Consider the following 15,956-nt stretch of genomic DNA (forward strand, 5'->3'; position numbering starts at 1 on the left):
CTTCCTTTATTCAAATTGTCACTACAAGAATAAAGAATAAGTGACTTGATGAGCGCTCGCCACTTGCAGTTTGTAGGGGGGGTACTGTCAGTGTAGTAATACACGGGCGGCTAGGCGAAGGCGCCTTTACCCTCAACAACCTCCCACTTAAAGGCGAATCTACCCCAGTGAGAGAGAAAAAAGAAAATGCAGTACAACATGTACACATGTACAACAAGATGAGGAAAAAGATATCATCTCATCCAATGCCCATCAATCTCCTGAGCAAGGCAAAGCGCTCGGTGGTGAGGCTTTTCGTGAGCAAGTCTGGAGGATTTTGCTTAGTCGGAATCTTAACAAGGTCAACAGACCTTTCCTCAAAGACCTTGCGAATGAAGTGATACCTCACCTCAATATGTTTTGTCTTTGCATGGAAGACCTTATTCTTGGGCAACTGAATGGCACTCATAGAATTTGAATGCAGTGTAGGCATAGCATCTGTCATACCAAGGTCTGCAATCAAATGGCCTAACCAGATAGCCTCTTTGAAAGCCTGTGTGGTTGCAATATACTCGGTCTCTATAGTAGAAAGGGCCGTACACTTCTGCACCCTGGACATCCAAAAGATAGCCCCTCCAACATAAGTGAACACATAGCCAGAAGTGGACTTTCTACTATCTGCATGTCCTGCATAATCAAAGTTAGTGTACCCCACGACTCTTGTATCGTGGCTCCCATAATAAAGACACATATTTGCTGTGTCTTTCATGTACCTCATGATACTCTTCACGGCATCTTAATGTTTCTTGCCAGGTGTAGCCATATAACGTGTCACAACCCCAACTACAAAAGAAATATCTGGATGTGTGGCTATCATGGCATATATAAGATTGCCCACGACTGATGCATAGGGAATCTTGGCCATCTCGGTCCTCTGCTCATCTATTTGCAGACAATTGGCCTGTGAAACCTTCACATGGCAAGGTGATGGACAACCAATAGGCTTAACATCTTGCATGTGAACGTGCTCAAGGACTTTATGTACATACTCCCTCTGTGACAGATAGAGGAGTCCCTGAGATCTATCGTGCGTGATGCCCATACCAAGTATATGAGAGGCCTGTCCTAGATCTTTCATCTCAAAGCTCTTCTTGAGCTAAGCCTTGAGAGCATCGATCTCCTTATGAGCTGTCCCTGCTAAAAGTATGTCATCCACATAGAGTACCAAAATCAGTAAATAACCATCATGGGCTTTCTTTGTATATAAGCACGGATCCATAGCATTGCGGTTGTGGTCATGTGACTACATAAATGCATAAAACTTATGGTACCATTCCCTAGGTGCTTACTTTAAGCCATATAGACTCTTCTTTAGCTTGCACACTAGGTGTTCCCTGCCAGGTTCTGCAAAGCTGTTAGGCTGCTCCATGTAAATATCATCATACAAGTCTCCATGTAGAAAAGTCGTCTTGACATCCATTTGGTACAAGTCCAAGTCAAGCTGTGCAACCAAGGCCAAGACTAAGTGTAGGGTGGTCATCTTGACCACAGAAGAAAAGACTTTATCAAAGTCAACACCCTGCTCCTGCTTAAAATCCTTAGCAACCAATCGAGCCTTTTATGCAGGCTTAGGTTGTCCAGGGGTACTTTTTAGCTTATACACCCACTTGCATGGCAAATCCTTCTTACCTTGAGGCATGGAAACCAAATCCCATGTCTTATTTTTATGCAAGGAGTCAAGCTCAGACTACATAGACCTCTCCCAAGAGTGACAATCACCCCATGCACATAGCCTCATCATAAGTAAGAGGCTCTCCTACGTTTGTAACCAGCACATATTCCATAGAGGGAGCAAAACGATCAAGAGATCGTCTATCTCTAGTAGAATGCCTCAACCCAAGCTCTGCTGCCTGACCGACATCCTATCTAACATTAACATGTCTAACATCTAGGCCATGAGCATCAGGTGATGTTGCATGCTGTCTAGCTAGCTGTGGAGCGGGCTGAACAAAAGGAGGTGGCTCCTCTTGAAAGCTAACTCTGCATACCTCAACCACTTTCTCAGGCTGCGTATGCATTCTATCCTCATGAAAGATGACATCATGGCTGTGGATCACTTTTCGTGCCTGTGGATCCCATGGACAATTACCCATCTCTCTTGAATCTCCATAGCCAATGAAAATGCATTTGACACTTTTAGGATCAAGCTTATTGCATTTGTCCTTGGGTATATGGTAGAATGCCTCACATCCAAAGACATGCAAATGATCATAAGAGAGGGGCTTACCTGTGCATATCTCCTATGCAACCTAAAAGTCTATGCCACTGTTAGGCGACCTATTAATGAGATGCACTGCAGTAGTAACTACCTCAGCCCTAAAGTGCTGCTGTAAGCCAGCCTGGCTAAGCATGCTAGGGACCCATTCCTGAATGGTTCTATTCATGTGTTCAGCCATACCATTCTGGGGTGGATTATAAGGGGTGGTCAACTAGCGCTTAATACCTCGCTCATCACAAAACTTCTCAAAAAGCATGTGATACATACTCATCCCCATTATCTAATCGTAGGCATTTTAGCCTTTTTTCTAGACTCGTTTTCTACCAATGTAAGCCAATGTTGAAATATGTCTAAGACATCGAATTTTCTCTTTATGGGATAATCCCAAACCTTACGTGAATAATCATCTATGAAATTAACAAAGTACTTTGCCCGACCAAGTGATTGACAGGGCATGGGCCCACATACATCTGAGTGCACAAGAGCCAAGGGCTCACCATGCATTTATAACCAGAATTTTTATGTGTATTTCTAGTTTGCCTGCCATACAAACAATGATCACAAGAATCAAAATACGAAGAGTCAAAAGGTGGAAGATACTGCAAAGCACAAAGGATTTTCATTTCTTTAAGAGACATATACCCAAAATGAGCATGCCAAAGGGATACATGGGGAATAGAACCCACAGACAAAACATGATCAATGTAGCTCCAGATACAAGTAAGGGATAGAGGCTACCAGACTTGGCACCTCTTGCAAGTACAAGCCTACCACGAGTAATCTTCCATGTAGAGTCTCCAAAAGACACAAAATACCCTGCATCATCAAGCTATCTAGTTGAGATAAGGCTGCAAGTCAACGCAGGTACATGGTGTACATCATGCAAAACAAAAGAGCTGCTAGAAGGAAACTGCAGCCTAACATCTCCAATGCTCACAATGTCAAGAGACCTGTCATCACCAAGATGCACAGGACCAAACATGGTATGATAGGTATGAAACCAATCTCGACAAGGTGTCACATGAAAGGACACACCCAAATCCAAGAACCAGCACTGTGCATACATAAAATATATCCTAGAAGTCTGTAAGGCATCACATGAAGAAGCTACAAGTATGTAATCATCATCTAAATCAGTGGCTTGCATGACATTAACCTCTTCTATCTTCACACTAGACTTTGCAGCCACAATACTGCACTCAGAAGACTTTTCCTGCACTTTTTCTTTTCCCTTTTTCTAGCGCTTATCATCGCGCATTTTATGGTGTTGCAGCCTAATATGTCCTATTTTCCCACAATAATGATAGATAAGATCAGACTTCTATCCACAAGACTTACTGCGATGTAACAATTTCGAGCTCTAACACTGCACTCCTCACGAGAACCTCCTCTTACAAATAATCCAAATGAAAATTGTTAAAACTATGGTTTTTTTTTAAATATCCCTCTCTCCTCCATTCATTGTCGTGCTGGAGGAGAAGGGAATAGTAATGGCCACCAAGCTGCTTGCTGGATGCCATGGGACGGATGAAGGCATTCCCGATGCCACATGGGGGAGGGAGGTACCTCTCCCTCTCCCTATAAAACCCATGACTATGGGAGCTTTGGGGAGGGGGAGAGGAGTGGAGACACTGAGCTGCTGTCGAGAGATAGAGCCCTCACGCTGTACGTTGCCAGTTTAAGGGGAGGAGGTCGTCGCCACGTGCTACTGCAGTCTGGCCCTGGCCGCCATCACGTCGCTATCCACTGCCATTCGTTGGCCGCCATTCGAGTTGCACGCCTCCCTTGCCATTCGAATCCCAATTGGCCTCCTTCCACGTGGGCTTTTGCCATCTTCCAGAAGCTTTAAAAGCTTCTTGGAAGCTTCCAAGGGTGGGCCTCCTAAGCCCCCTTTCACATTACACCCCCCCATTCCTCCTTGTGGGCTTCCTCTTATCCCTTGTCCATGTGGGCTTGGTAAACCCCCCCCCCCCCCCACGGAATCCAAAGCCCTATTGGGGTCCTCATACTCCTTTTTCCCCCCACATAAAATCCCCTCTTAAGGTTTTATGCACCCCTTCCTTCCCCCACTTTTTCCCCCTTTTGCCACCTAGGGCATCCAAAAACTACCCCTCCTCGAGATCAAATAAAAAGCCCCTTAATCCTTTATCATGGGCCTTCTTCAAAGCCCCTTCCCGTGTTGTCCCATCTGAGTTTTTATAAGCCCTTTAAGTTTTTTTTTCTCCCCCCCTTGCGTTCTTATACAAAGGGAGTCTCACCGTGGGCTTTAGGCCCTCGCATTCCACAAAGCCGTGTTTTTAAACTCCATTTCCATGGATTTTCCTTTCCATACATCTCCCATAAAGCTCACAATAACCGGTTTTTTTTAAAACCCATTTTCATAGCATCCCCACAAATTTTTAAAACCCGTTTCTTTTCATTGATTCTCCTCAAGTTCATTTTAAACCACCGGATCAAAATTCATCTTTCCTATTGCAACTCCCACAAGTCTTTAAGGCCTTCTAAAGCCAATTCACAAAGGGAGTTTTGCATACGAAGGAGATGAACAAGATCATAACTCTGCATTCAAGGCGAAAAGGCGGAATTCGCGATGGCTCCTAAGACAGCATGAGGCGCAATCGTAGGAGGATCGTCTCCTAACATCCATGTGGACATTTCACCACAAGTCCAGGTTTTTCTTCCAATTTTGATTTAGGTCGTTATAATTCAATCATGCATGGATCATTTTTGGAGATAGGATGCATCTTTCATTTTAAATACTTTGACTAATTTAAAAGAAATAGCTCACGATGGAAGAATTCGGTCATTAGTATCTTTCAATAAAATGAACAAAATAAAGTGAGCATAAGATTCCTATGCATTTCTAGCAAGTAATTTTTATGCATTGCAATGAAATGAAATTAGATTAATTAATGTCCACTTTTACAAAATGGAATTATGATAGTACACTCCGATTAAGCATGGAAGAAATAAACTGCATTTCGCATTATTGAACATCTTTTTTGAAATGATTCTTAAAGAAAGTTACCAGAAACCGTAGGAAATTGCTAGGGCTGCATGAAGAGGATTTAACTCTAGGCAAGTGGCCTAAAAACTCAAAAATCAACAAAAGGTTGTGTAAGTTCTGCACACGACAAATTCATTCAGAAATGAAAGTAAAAAAGGCTGCATGTTTTATCATGAATCTTGTTTGCATGTTATAGGATAATCAATTAGAATTAGGCTATAACTTAACCTATTCTTTGACCTTAAACCGAAAAGTTAGGGTTCATAAATCAACTTACACATAGATAATGAATCATGTGGTTATCGAAATGGTAGCATAATTATCTTCAAGAATAGACAAGTTAAATTTGTTTAAACCTAAACACCTAAAACCGCGATGTACTCGTTTAGGAAGGGTTAATTCTATGCAACATAGCCCAAAGAGCTAACTAGGCTTAGCACGTTTAGGACATTACCTAGTCGCTCATATTACCAAAGCTGAAACTCCTATACCCTAAAGACTTGTCCACATTTACGGAATGTAGGGACATTGGAACATACTTGCGAGAGTGATCTAGGGTTTTTCCTAAGAATCTCTCGCTAAAAAAATTAATCACGGAACCCTAGGACCGACAATGTTGACCTAATGCAATCAGAAATAGATTGTTATATCCAATCATGATATCGTGATTAGAAGACACCATTGATGGGCAAAATAGTCCCATGGATTAGGTGCGACACTTGGCAACAAGTTGCAGAGTCGCATGATCTTGTGATTGGATCACAAGGGAATGGCCAAATCCTCGAAATGAGATTGGCAGATTCTTACGCAAGTTTATCTTGCAAGAGGATAAATAATTGTCCTGATATAGTACCTTTCTTGGGTAAAGTGACCAAGATACGGGGATTACATATTTGCTTGGAAACAAAAGACCAATCAATAAGTTGGAATAATTTATGAACTTAAGGTATTGACTAGGTCGGGTTAATAGGGTACGGCCCTAACTCAGGATATAGGGTTAACCAATAAACCCTTGGGAATATTGTCAAGTCGCAATTGATCCCGGATCGAGTGCTAGATGCATTATTCGAAAATAAGGATTCACACCTTAGCAGTTGGCCAAATAACGACCAATGGAAATGATTGTGCTTGTAACCGTTTTAAGAGCACTGTTTTGCTTTGTTTTCTCAAAGAATTAAAGGATGAAAAGATATCTAATGCTTCAGGTTGAAGGCCTGAAGGGAGAGGCAATTTCAATTACCCCCGACTGCCTACCTGACCCTAACCAAGGGGGTTGTTAACCGCGCCGGGAAGGTGGACTAAACCCACTGCGAGAGGTCTCTCCGTTGAGCGCTACTTGGAGCAGGAGGATGCTTGGGTGCCAGGGGAGGATCTGGCCGTAAATCCCTCACCTTCAGGGCCCTGCACAAGTGGCCAACCTGACTCGGGATTGGATCTCGAGGCTCGCATACTAGTCTACGAGCGGAATCTTGGATTTGTAATCCCTGTGGATTGTTGGATAGCCTTCGGGCAGATTATGGATAAGCCTACGGGCTGGACTTTATGTACTTCAAAGATAAATATGATAACCTGTTGAAAAGGAACTTGTTTGACATTGCTTTTCTATGTCAAGTGCCATTATAACGTGAAGGAACCAGTGCCTAACGGGCTAAGTAAGGAAGCTGATTGATACATGTCCAACTAAATGTGTTAGGTAATTAAATAACTAAAAAAACTTGAGGAAAGTGAAGAGGATGTGGCCATGGGTGCGGTCCTACGTATGGGTGGTCCCGGTTGGTTGGGAACTTTTCTCAATCATGATGGACAACAAGAAGATCGTTTAAAGAACACGAATAACAAGGGCACTGACCAAGAATCTAAGTTATAATAATCACGATTTACGTTGTTTAGGGGAATGGAATGGGACTATGCCTTATGACAGAGAGGTTGAGCTTCGCATCCCTCTCCTTGAACCAAGTGCAGCGTGAATCCGCTTCGGACCTGGCGTTTCTGTGTAAAGTAGTTCACTCGGGTTCGACGCTAGTTGTCGTTAGGAAATGACCAATAGGGAAATCCCTAATTCAGGTTAGTCCTAAGTGGGAACGGTCAAAATACTTTCGCTACATGGAAGACATGGAAAGACCTAGATCGCAAACCCTGTGACATTCCATGGGAGTGCCGGCGGATCTTTCTAAACATCCTTTTGGATGGATTGCTAAGACGTGTTCTGAAGATTACAGGTGGACACGTTACATACGACCACATGACTTGGACCTGGAATTTTGAGAGTCCCTACCCTTATGATCATTATCATGCTGCCATGTTTGCCACCTCTAATGGTCAATGTATGTGAAGAGTGGGAAGCATCATTGTTTTTCCTGTTGATTTCCTCAGTCAATAAGGCACTCTCAACATCTTTGATTTTCAGCCCATCAAGCTTGTTCGTGCATATGGTAGTACGGAATACATCCCATGATTAAGGAAGGGTGCCAAGCAGAAATAATGGGTGCAAGTTATCATTGAACTCAATACCCTGTGATAACAGATTCTTCATGATAGCATGAAAGTGACTGAAATGAGATGATAGGGATGACCCCTCCTTCATGCAAAGGTCCATGAATTGCTTCAGCTAATACATCTGTGATGCAGGACTCTACTACGCATAAAGCTCCCAAATTTTCTCCCATAAGTCCCATGCACTCTGATTCTCATCTTCAACAACATTATGATGGACCTCTTCTAAGAGTAACAAAATAATGGTAGACTTGCATAACTCATCAACTTCCATCCAAACATCATCATCCATATCCTCAGGTTTGACACCTTTGAAATGCAAGGGTTTAATCTGCAACTCGTGCACCAAAACCTGCCATATTTGGGACTTCCAATACCCATAGTTAGTACCATCCAACTTGGCAATGTTAAAGAGAGCTGTGTCTTTCAGATGACCAGCCATACTATCCCAAATCAATGCAAAAATCCAAAATTGCATGTTGATGTAATAAGCAGAAAATGCACTAAAACCATTGCTAAAACTAGTTGAAAGAGTGGATTTTACCAAGAGAAGCACCTGTCCACCAAATATGACCAAGATAACATCAAATAGTAAGTATTACCCTCAGAAAAGTGCTCAAAATCTGCAGATTTCAGCTTGTTATAATAAATGACATATTTCAATAAATGAGAGCTAACTATGCCAGAAGCGGATCCCAAGTCAATCATATACTGCAAAGACCATAACTAGCATCATGCGGGAATAACATAGGCATATGACAGTTGATAAGCATGAATCCAACACCCAAACATGTCATGAAATATTTGCGAGTGAGTAGGCACACCCCCAGTCAACGGAGCAAACTGTGCCTGTCACTACCAAGACTTGACACAAGTAGGTGTCAGCTCACAAGGAAAGGGACCCAAGTCAAAGAGTTAGCTCATAAGTATTGGAAGGAACCAAGACATATGAACCATGCATCATCCCAAAGGGTAAGAAATTCCAAATAGTCTCAAAATCTCAAATAGCATAGATCGTCTGCGCAATGTCTATCAAGCATCCAAAGATACTCCCACTGGCACAAAAGCCATAAATATTAAGCAACAAAGCTCGAACAAAGCATGTACAAGCACTAGTGACAAGTGTCCAAGATCAATCATCAATGATACATCCTGATAATGTAGGCTGTAGAGCATCCATAGACATCAAGTACATCCCAAAATAAACTCTGGAAATCCAATAAATGGCCCAAGTAAGCTCGGGGAGTCCAAAGTTAAGCCAAGACAAAACTCCAGTAGCAAGCGGCTCTAAACAATGTAACTAGTATGCATAGGTGACATAATCCGTAATGGCGGTCAAGGCGGTCAAGCATAGACCAAAGCATGCCATAAGTGCATCAAAGACGGAGCATCCAAATGCTTTCCAAAGCCAATCTCAAGCTCAATATATGATCTCGAGTATAAGCCAAGCTCTGATACCAGTTAAAATAGGAGAAGGATTGAACCTTGCACGCGAGAGCTATGGTAGGAGAGCAAGAGCAAGAAAAAGAGAGACAAGAAATGGGAACTCCAACAGCCACAATGTGTGGCTGGGCCTTCCTTTATTCAAACTATCACTAAAAGAATAAAGAATAAGTGATTGTGACAGCCACCCGCCACCTGTAGTGTGCAGGCGGGTACTGTCAGTGTAGTAATACATAGGCGGCTAGGCGAAGGTGCCTTTACCCCCAACATATGCATCGAGTAGCAAAAACAATGATAACAAAATGAACAGTTGCTTGTTATGTATCACTTTAAGAACACTATGATTGTTAATGGTTCATCAAAGAATGATATATGGCATATAGATTGAGGTGTCTCTAACCACATAACTTCTCATAGAGAGTGGTTTAGAGAGATGCGTAGTCTAGAGTCTTTGGGTTATGTGGAGATAGGGGATGATACAACTCACCCCATTATTCATGTTAAAAATATTCCTTTGAGTGTGTAGGATGGAAAAACTAAGTACTTGTCTAACGTGTTGCATGTATCAAATATTACAAAAAACTTAGTTTCTTTTGGTTAGATAAATGGTAGAACAGGGATTGTAGGTTTGGTTTACATCTAATGGGTGTTATGTAGAAGATCTAAAGAATGATTATAGATTGATTGTAAAAGATAAACATCTTGGTAGATTGTTTACTCTTGATGTAAGTCTGCTTGAAATGGATGGTGCCATGTTTAAACAAGGGTTCACGTATTGTGGCTAACATTGAAATTTGGCATAAGAGAATTGGTCGTGTGAATGTGCAATGATTGAAATACATGCATTCAAAACAAATTATGGATGGCTTTGTAAGTTTAGTGTTGATGGGATGCACAAAGTATGTGAGGAATGCCAACTTGAAAAGCAATCAAGGCATACATTTCCACATGAAAAGCATGTATGCAAGAAGCCACTTGAATTAATACATTGTAATGTGTAGGATCTTAAAATGTAACGTGTCCACTAGTATCATCTAGGACACGTCTTAGCAGTCCATCGGAAAGGATGTCTAGAAAGCTCCGCCCGACACTCCCATGGAATGTTACGGGATTTGTGATCTAGGGCTTTCCGTGTCTGCCACGTAGCGGAAGTATTCTAGCCGTTCCCACTTAGGATCAACCGAAATTAGGGTTTTCTTGATTGGTCATTTCCTAACCGCAACTAGTGTCGGACCCAAGCGAACTACTTTACGCAGAAACGCCAGGTCCGAAGTGGATTCACGTTGCACTTGGTTCAAGGAGAATGGGAAACGAGAGGGAATGCAAAGCTCAACCTCTCTGCCATAAGGCATAGTCCCATTCCATTCCCCTAAAACAGCGTAAATCGGGTAAGACATAACTCTAGGTCAACGCTTTTGTTATTCGTGCCTTTATGACAACCATCCTGTTGTTCCTCGTGATTTGAGAAAAGTTCCGGGCCAACCAAGACCACCCAACCGTAGGACGGACCCATGGCCCATCCTCCGCACTTTCCTTGGTATGCTTTAGTTATGTAATTATCTAACACATTAGTTGGACATATAACAACCAGCTTCTTTAATTAATATGTTAAGCACTGGTTCCTTCACGTCATCTTATCACGTGACATAGAAAAAAAATATCAGGCAAGTTCTTTATTAACATGTCATCATATTTATCTTTGAAATACAAGGAATTCCGTCCATAGGCTTGTCCACAATTAGCCCGAATGCTATCCAGCAATCCACAGGGATCACAATTCCAAGTTTCTACCCATAGACTAGTATACATGCCTTGAGATCCAATCCCGAGTCATGTTAGCCTCTTGTGCAGGACCCAAAAGGCGAGGGATTTATGGCCAGAGCCCCCCCTAGCACCCAAGCGTCCTCCTGCTCCAAGTAGCGCTCAACGGAGAGACCTCTCGCGACAGGTTCAGTCCACGTTCCCGGCGTGGTCGACAAACCCCTTGGTTAGGGTCAGGCAGGCAATCGGGGGTAACTGAAGCTGCCACTCCCTTCAGACCTTCAACCTGAAGTATAGATACTTATTTACTTTTTAATTCATTGGTCAAACAAGTCAAACAATGCTCTAAAAATCTCTAGCAAGCACAAACATTGATCGATCTTGTTGTTTGGAAAACTGCTAAGGAAGGAATTTTTCCTTTTGAATATATCTAGCACTCGATCCGGGGTGCCTTGCAACTTGGCAAGATCCTTTACATTTTGGGTTAGGGCGTACCCTATTAACCAAACTTGGTCAACCCTAAAGTTCATTGGATACTTTAGATTTCGTTTTTTTTTTAAACCTTCCTTACTTAGAAGGATATCAAAGAATACATCCTCATGCAAGATAACTTGCGTAAGGATTCCCCATCCTTGTTGCGGGAATTTATCCTTTCTCCTTGTGAATCAATCACAAGACCATATGTCTTCGTACTTGCCGTGAAAGTCCTACATCGTACTATGCGATAATGGAGTTACAAAACAATCTGTTTCAGTTTCTTTAAATTGACGTTTGTCAGCCCTAGGGTTTCTTAGCTTTTATTATTTTCTTTAAGAAACTCAGGGACAAACCCTAGTTCTTTTACATTTACGATTTACTGACCCTACAATCAGGGAAGGTGGGCAAGTATTTAAGGTATAAATGTTTCTTGGATTTTAAATCATTCCCAATGAATATTTTGCAAAATAGGTATTTCTAAGTTTGTATTAATTCAGTTAACTTTTAGAAGGTAATATCGAGATCACTTCCGCACGATTTTTTATCTATGTGTCAATTGATTTTTCAATCCTAAACTTTATCGATTTGAGGTTAGGTAAATTCAATTAATCTTTTCTTTTTCTTGGGAACAAAAACTCATGCCAAATAAGCAATCTTTCCCTTGCTAAGTTATGCAATTAGCAATGATAACTTCCTAGAGTTTAAGCATCGTAAGAAACCTTTCATGAATTGCACCTTCCATGATGATTCGTTGTAAAAAGAGTGCAAGATGCAATTTTATACCTTCTAGAATTAACCGAAGTATACTACTTTAGTGGGTAAATAATCTTGCTCATGATTTGTTTCAATGCATAATGCTATTTGAAGGAAAACTATGTTTATACTTTATTTATTTTGCATGTTCAATTAAACTAAATTCCTTTGTCGTAAATAACTAGGACAAAATATATCTTATCCCTAACAATTCATCTTGTACGATTAAATTAAAACCGATATAAAATTAAGAAGGAAAAACCTGGGTTTGGGGTGAGATATCCACATGGATACTGGGAGATGGCCCTCCCGTAGCTACTCCTTGGACTTTCTTAGGCGGCATCGCAGTTGTAGTCCTTCGAACGTGGAAGCAGCTTTACACTCTTTTTCGAAATTCCACCGTCGCTTCAATACTCTTCTTCTCTTTCTCGAGGCAAGGAATCGTTAAGGGATTAACCACGAGAAGGGGGTAATAAGACCTTTAAGGTCTTAATTTCTTCAGGAGGGCAAGGTTCACAAAGCCTAAAGAAAAGGCCCTGTAGGGATTTATACACGGTGAAAAGGGTGTGTGTGAGTGTGGTTTCAAAAACATATGAAGGGGCCTTGGGAGATCTTTGGGCACCGGAGTGATGGGTATAGGAAGGGGGATTCTTGGAGAGGTTTTAGGACACGGGGTGAAAAAGGCTTAGGGGTTTAAAATCGGGGATGAAAAGGTAAAAGGGAAAGGTGAAGGGTGAAGGGCTTATAGCAGGGGGGAAAAAGGGTGTGTAAGAAAAAAGTGGACACGAGGGGGGGTGAAAACAGGGTTTCAAAAAAAAACACAAGAAGGGGGCTTAATGACTTTTAACATGGGGGGGAAGGTAATAATACTTTTCAAGCCTTATTTCTTTTTTGGGGGGGGTCCATCCATGGGAAGGGGGCTTAAGGGGAAAAGGGGCTTAAGGCTTTAAAAAAAAATATTTAAACCGGGAGGGGGGGAAAGGTTAATGAAGGGTATAGGAAGGGGGGGCTTCTTAGGAGCTATAGAAGCTTCTGGTGCTGTGGAAACCCACGTGGCAGAAGAAGGTGGCAGATGGCGATGTGGCCATGGTCAAGCGGACTACAACAGCAACTTCCCTCCCCTCAACAAATTCTACAATGTCGTCAGCCTTCCCTTTCCTCCTCACAGCAGCTTGGCGGCGTTGCTTCACGGCAGCCCCCTCCATGGACGTTATCACCTTCTCCTCTATCATCTCAATCCTCCCAGCTCACGCAGTCACACGACGCTCTCCCCCCTTGCTTCATAGCTGCAACAGTGTATCCGCCTCTCTCACTCTTACACAGAGTCTCAGTTCTTCCCCCTTTTTTTCAATTCTTCCTATAGCTACTAGATTTATAGGGAGAGGGAGAGGTTCCTCCCTCCCCTACGCGGCAGTGGGCATGGCCTTCTTCCCTCCGCAAGCTCCAACAAGGTGCTTGCCATACCTTCTATTCCCCTCTCCCTCCAGCTTGACAATCGGATGGGGGAAATAAGGGAAATAACAAAAAAAAATTCCATTTATCCAATCCTTAGAGGCCATTCATATGAAAAAGGTAATTAGATTGAGAATATTAAATTCTCTCCCCCTTGGAGGAATTGAGATGTCCTCATCTCGAGATAAACTGGGGATATTGATGGTTGAGAGTGCTTTCATCTATCCAAGTGGCATCCTCTTCGGGATAATCTTTCCACTCGACGAGGCATTCTCTCAAGGTTCTGGATCTCAATTGTCTCTCCCTAAGATCTAAGATCCTGTCAAGCCTTAGTTCAAGGACTCCTTGACTAGGCATTATAACTTGTTGGTCATTAAGTACATGGTTAGGACTAGGTACATACTTTTTCAATAGGCTGATATGGAATAGATTATGAACCTTTAGGTTCTCAGGGAGTTGCAATTTGTAAGCATTAGGTCCTAGGCACTTGAGGATTTTGTATGGTCCACAATACCTTGGACTTAGCTTCTTGCAATCTCCTAAGGATAGAGAACTCTTTTTAGGGCGTACGCCAATGAAGACCATGTCTCCTTCTTTGAAGACCCTTTCTTGACGCTTCAAATCCGTGTATGACTTCTGTCTATCCTTGGCTGCTTGTATGTTCTGTCTTATTGACTTTATTTGGTCATCCATCTCTTCCAACATCTGTCTTGAAGCTTCAACCCTTAAGGTTGGATCAGAAAATTTTAGGGGACTTCGACAGTCATGACCATACAATGCTTGGAAAGGAGTCATCTGAATGCTCTACTGATAAGAAGAATTGTATGCAAATTCTACCAAAGGAAAGTATTGAATACACCTCTTAGGCTTTTGATAGCAGTATGCCCTAAGCATATCCTTGATGACTTGATTTACTCGCTCTGTTTGGCCATCCGTTTGGGGATGGTAGGCGGTGCTAAAACAAAGTTGAGTCCCTATAGCTTCAAAGATAGCCCTCGAGAAGTGTGATGTGAAGAGAGAATCACAATCACTAATGATTCTTCTAGGTAAACCATGTAGCTTGAATATCTCTTTGATAAACAATCTTGCAATGTCGGAGGCTTTATAGTTTGTCTTTACTGGAATAAGGTGTGCAACCTTGGTAAGCATGTCAACCACAACCATGATGGAGTTTTATCCTCCCTGGACTTGGGGTAAGCCTACAACAAAATCCATAGTGATGAATCCCCATTTCATTTGGGGGATGTCAAGCAGTTGTAGTTTCCCTGGCATCATGACATGTTCGGCTTTGATAAGTTGGCAAGACAAACACTCAGTGACATATTTGAGAACGTCACCTTTGACCCTCTCCCAATGGTAGCTCTTCCTAACTACAAGATTAGGGAATTTAGGAATGCCTTGCGACTAAGTGCATCGGCAACTACATTCTCTTTCCCTAGTTGATACTTGATTTCAAAGTCATATTCCTCCAACACTTCAATCCATCGACGTTGCCTCATGTTGAGCTCATTCTGGGTAAAGATCCATTTGAGACTCTTATGGTCGGTTACTAGAGTAAACTTGTTACCCAACAGGTAGTGTCTCCAAAGCTTTAGAGTGTGGATGATAGCTAGTAATTCCAGATCATGTGTAGCATAATTTTTTTCACGGCTCTTCAATTTCCTTGAAGAGTATGCTACTGGATGACCTTCCTGCATAAGCACACACCCCAAGGCAAGAATGCTAGCATCAGTTACTACCTTGAACTCCTTATTGAGGTCTGGAAGTTTTAGAAGTGCTGATACCAAACTTTGCTTCAATCTGTCAAAGCTATTTTGTTTGGGAGTTGACCATGCAATGGAAGTCTGCTTCTTCAGTAAGTCCGTTAGAGGTGCTGCAATCAAAGCATAGTTTTTGATGAAGACCCTATACCATCCTATCAATCCAAGAAAGCTACGTATCTCTTTGACGGATACTGGTGTTGGCCACTCAATCACATCTCTGACCTTGGCTGGGTCTACTGATATTCCTTCTGATGATACTATGAATCCCAGATATTCAATCTGACGCTTGATGAATGCACACTTCTTCATTTTAGCATACAGCTTATGTGACCTCATTGTCTCAAGGACAATCCGAAGTTGAGGTTCATGATCTTCTTCACGTTTAGAATAGACTAAAGTGTCATCGAAGAAGACAAGCACGAAATCATCAAGATATGGCCTAAAGATGTCCTGCATTAACCTATTGAAGGTGGCAGGTGCATTTGTAAGCCCGAATGACATAACCAGGAACTCAAAGTGCCCATATCTTGTATTGAAGGCCGTCTTTGGG

This window comes from Lygodium microphyllum, chromosome 11, assembly GCF_053477565.2.
Source record: "Lygodium microphyllum isolate KBCC chromosome 11, Lygodium_microphyllum_v1.1.10, whole genome shotgun sequence".
Taxonomy (NCBI): Eukaryota; Viridiplantae; Streptophyta; class Polypodiopsida; order Schizaeales; family Lygodiaceae; genus Lygodium; species Lygodium microphyllum.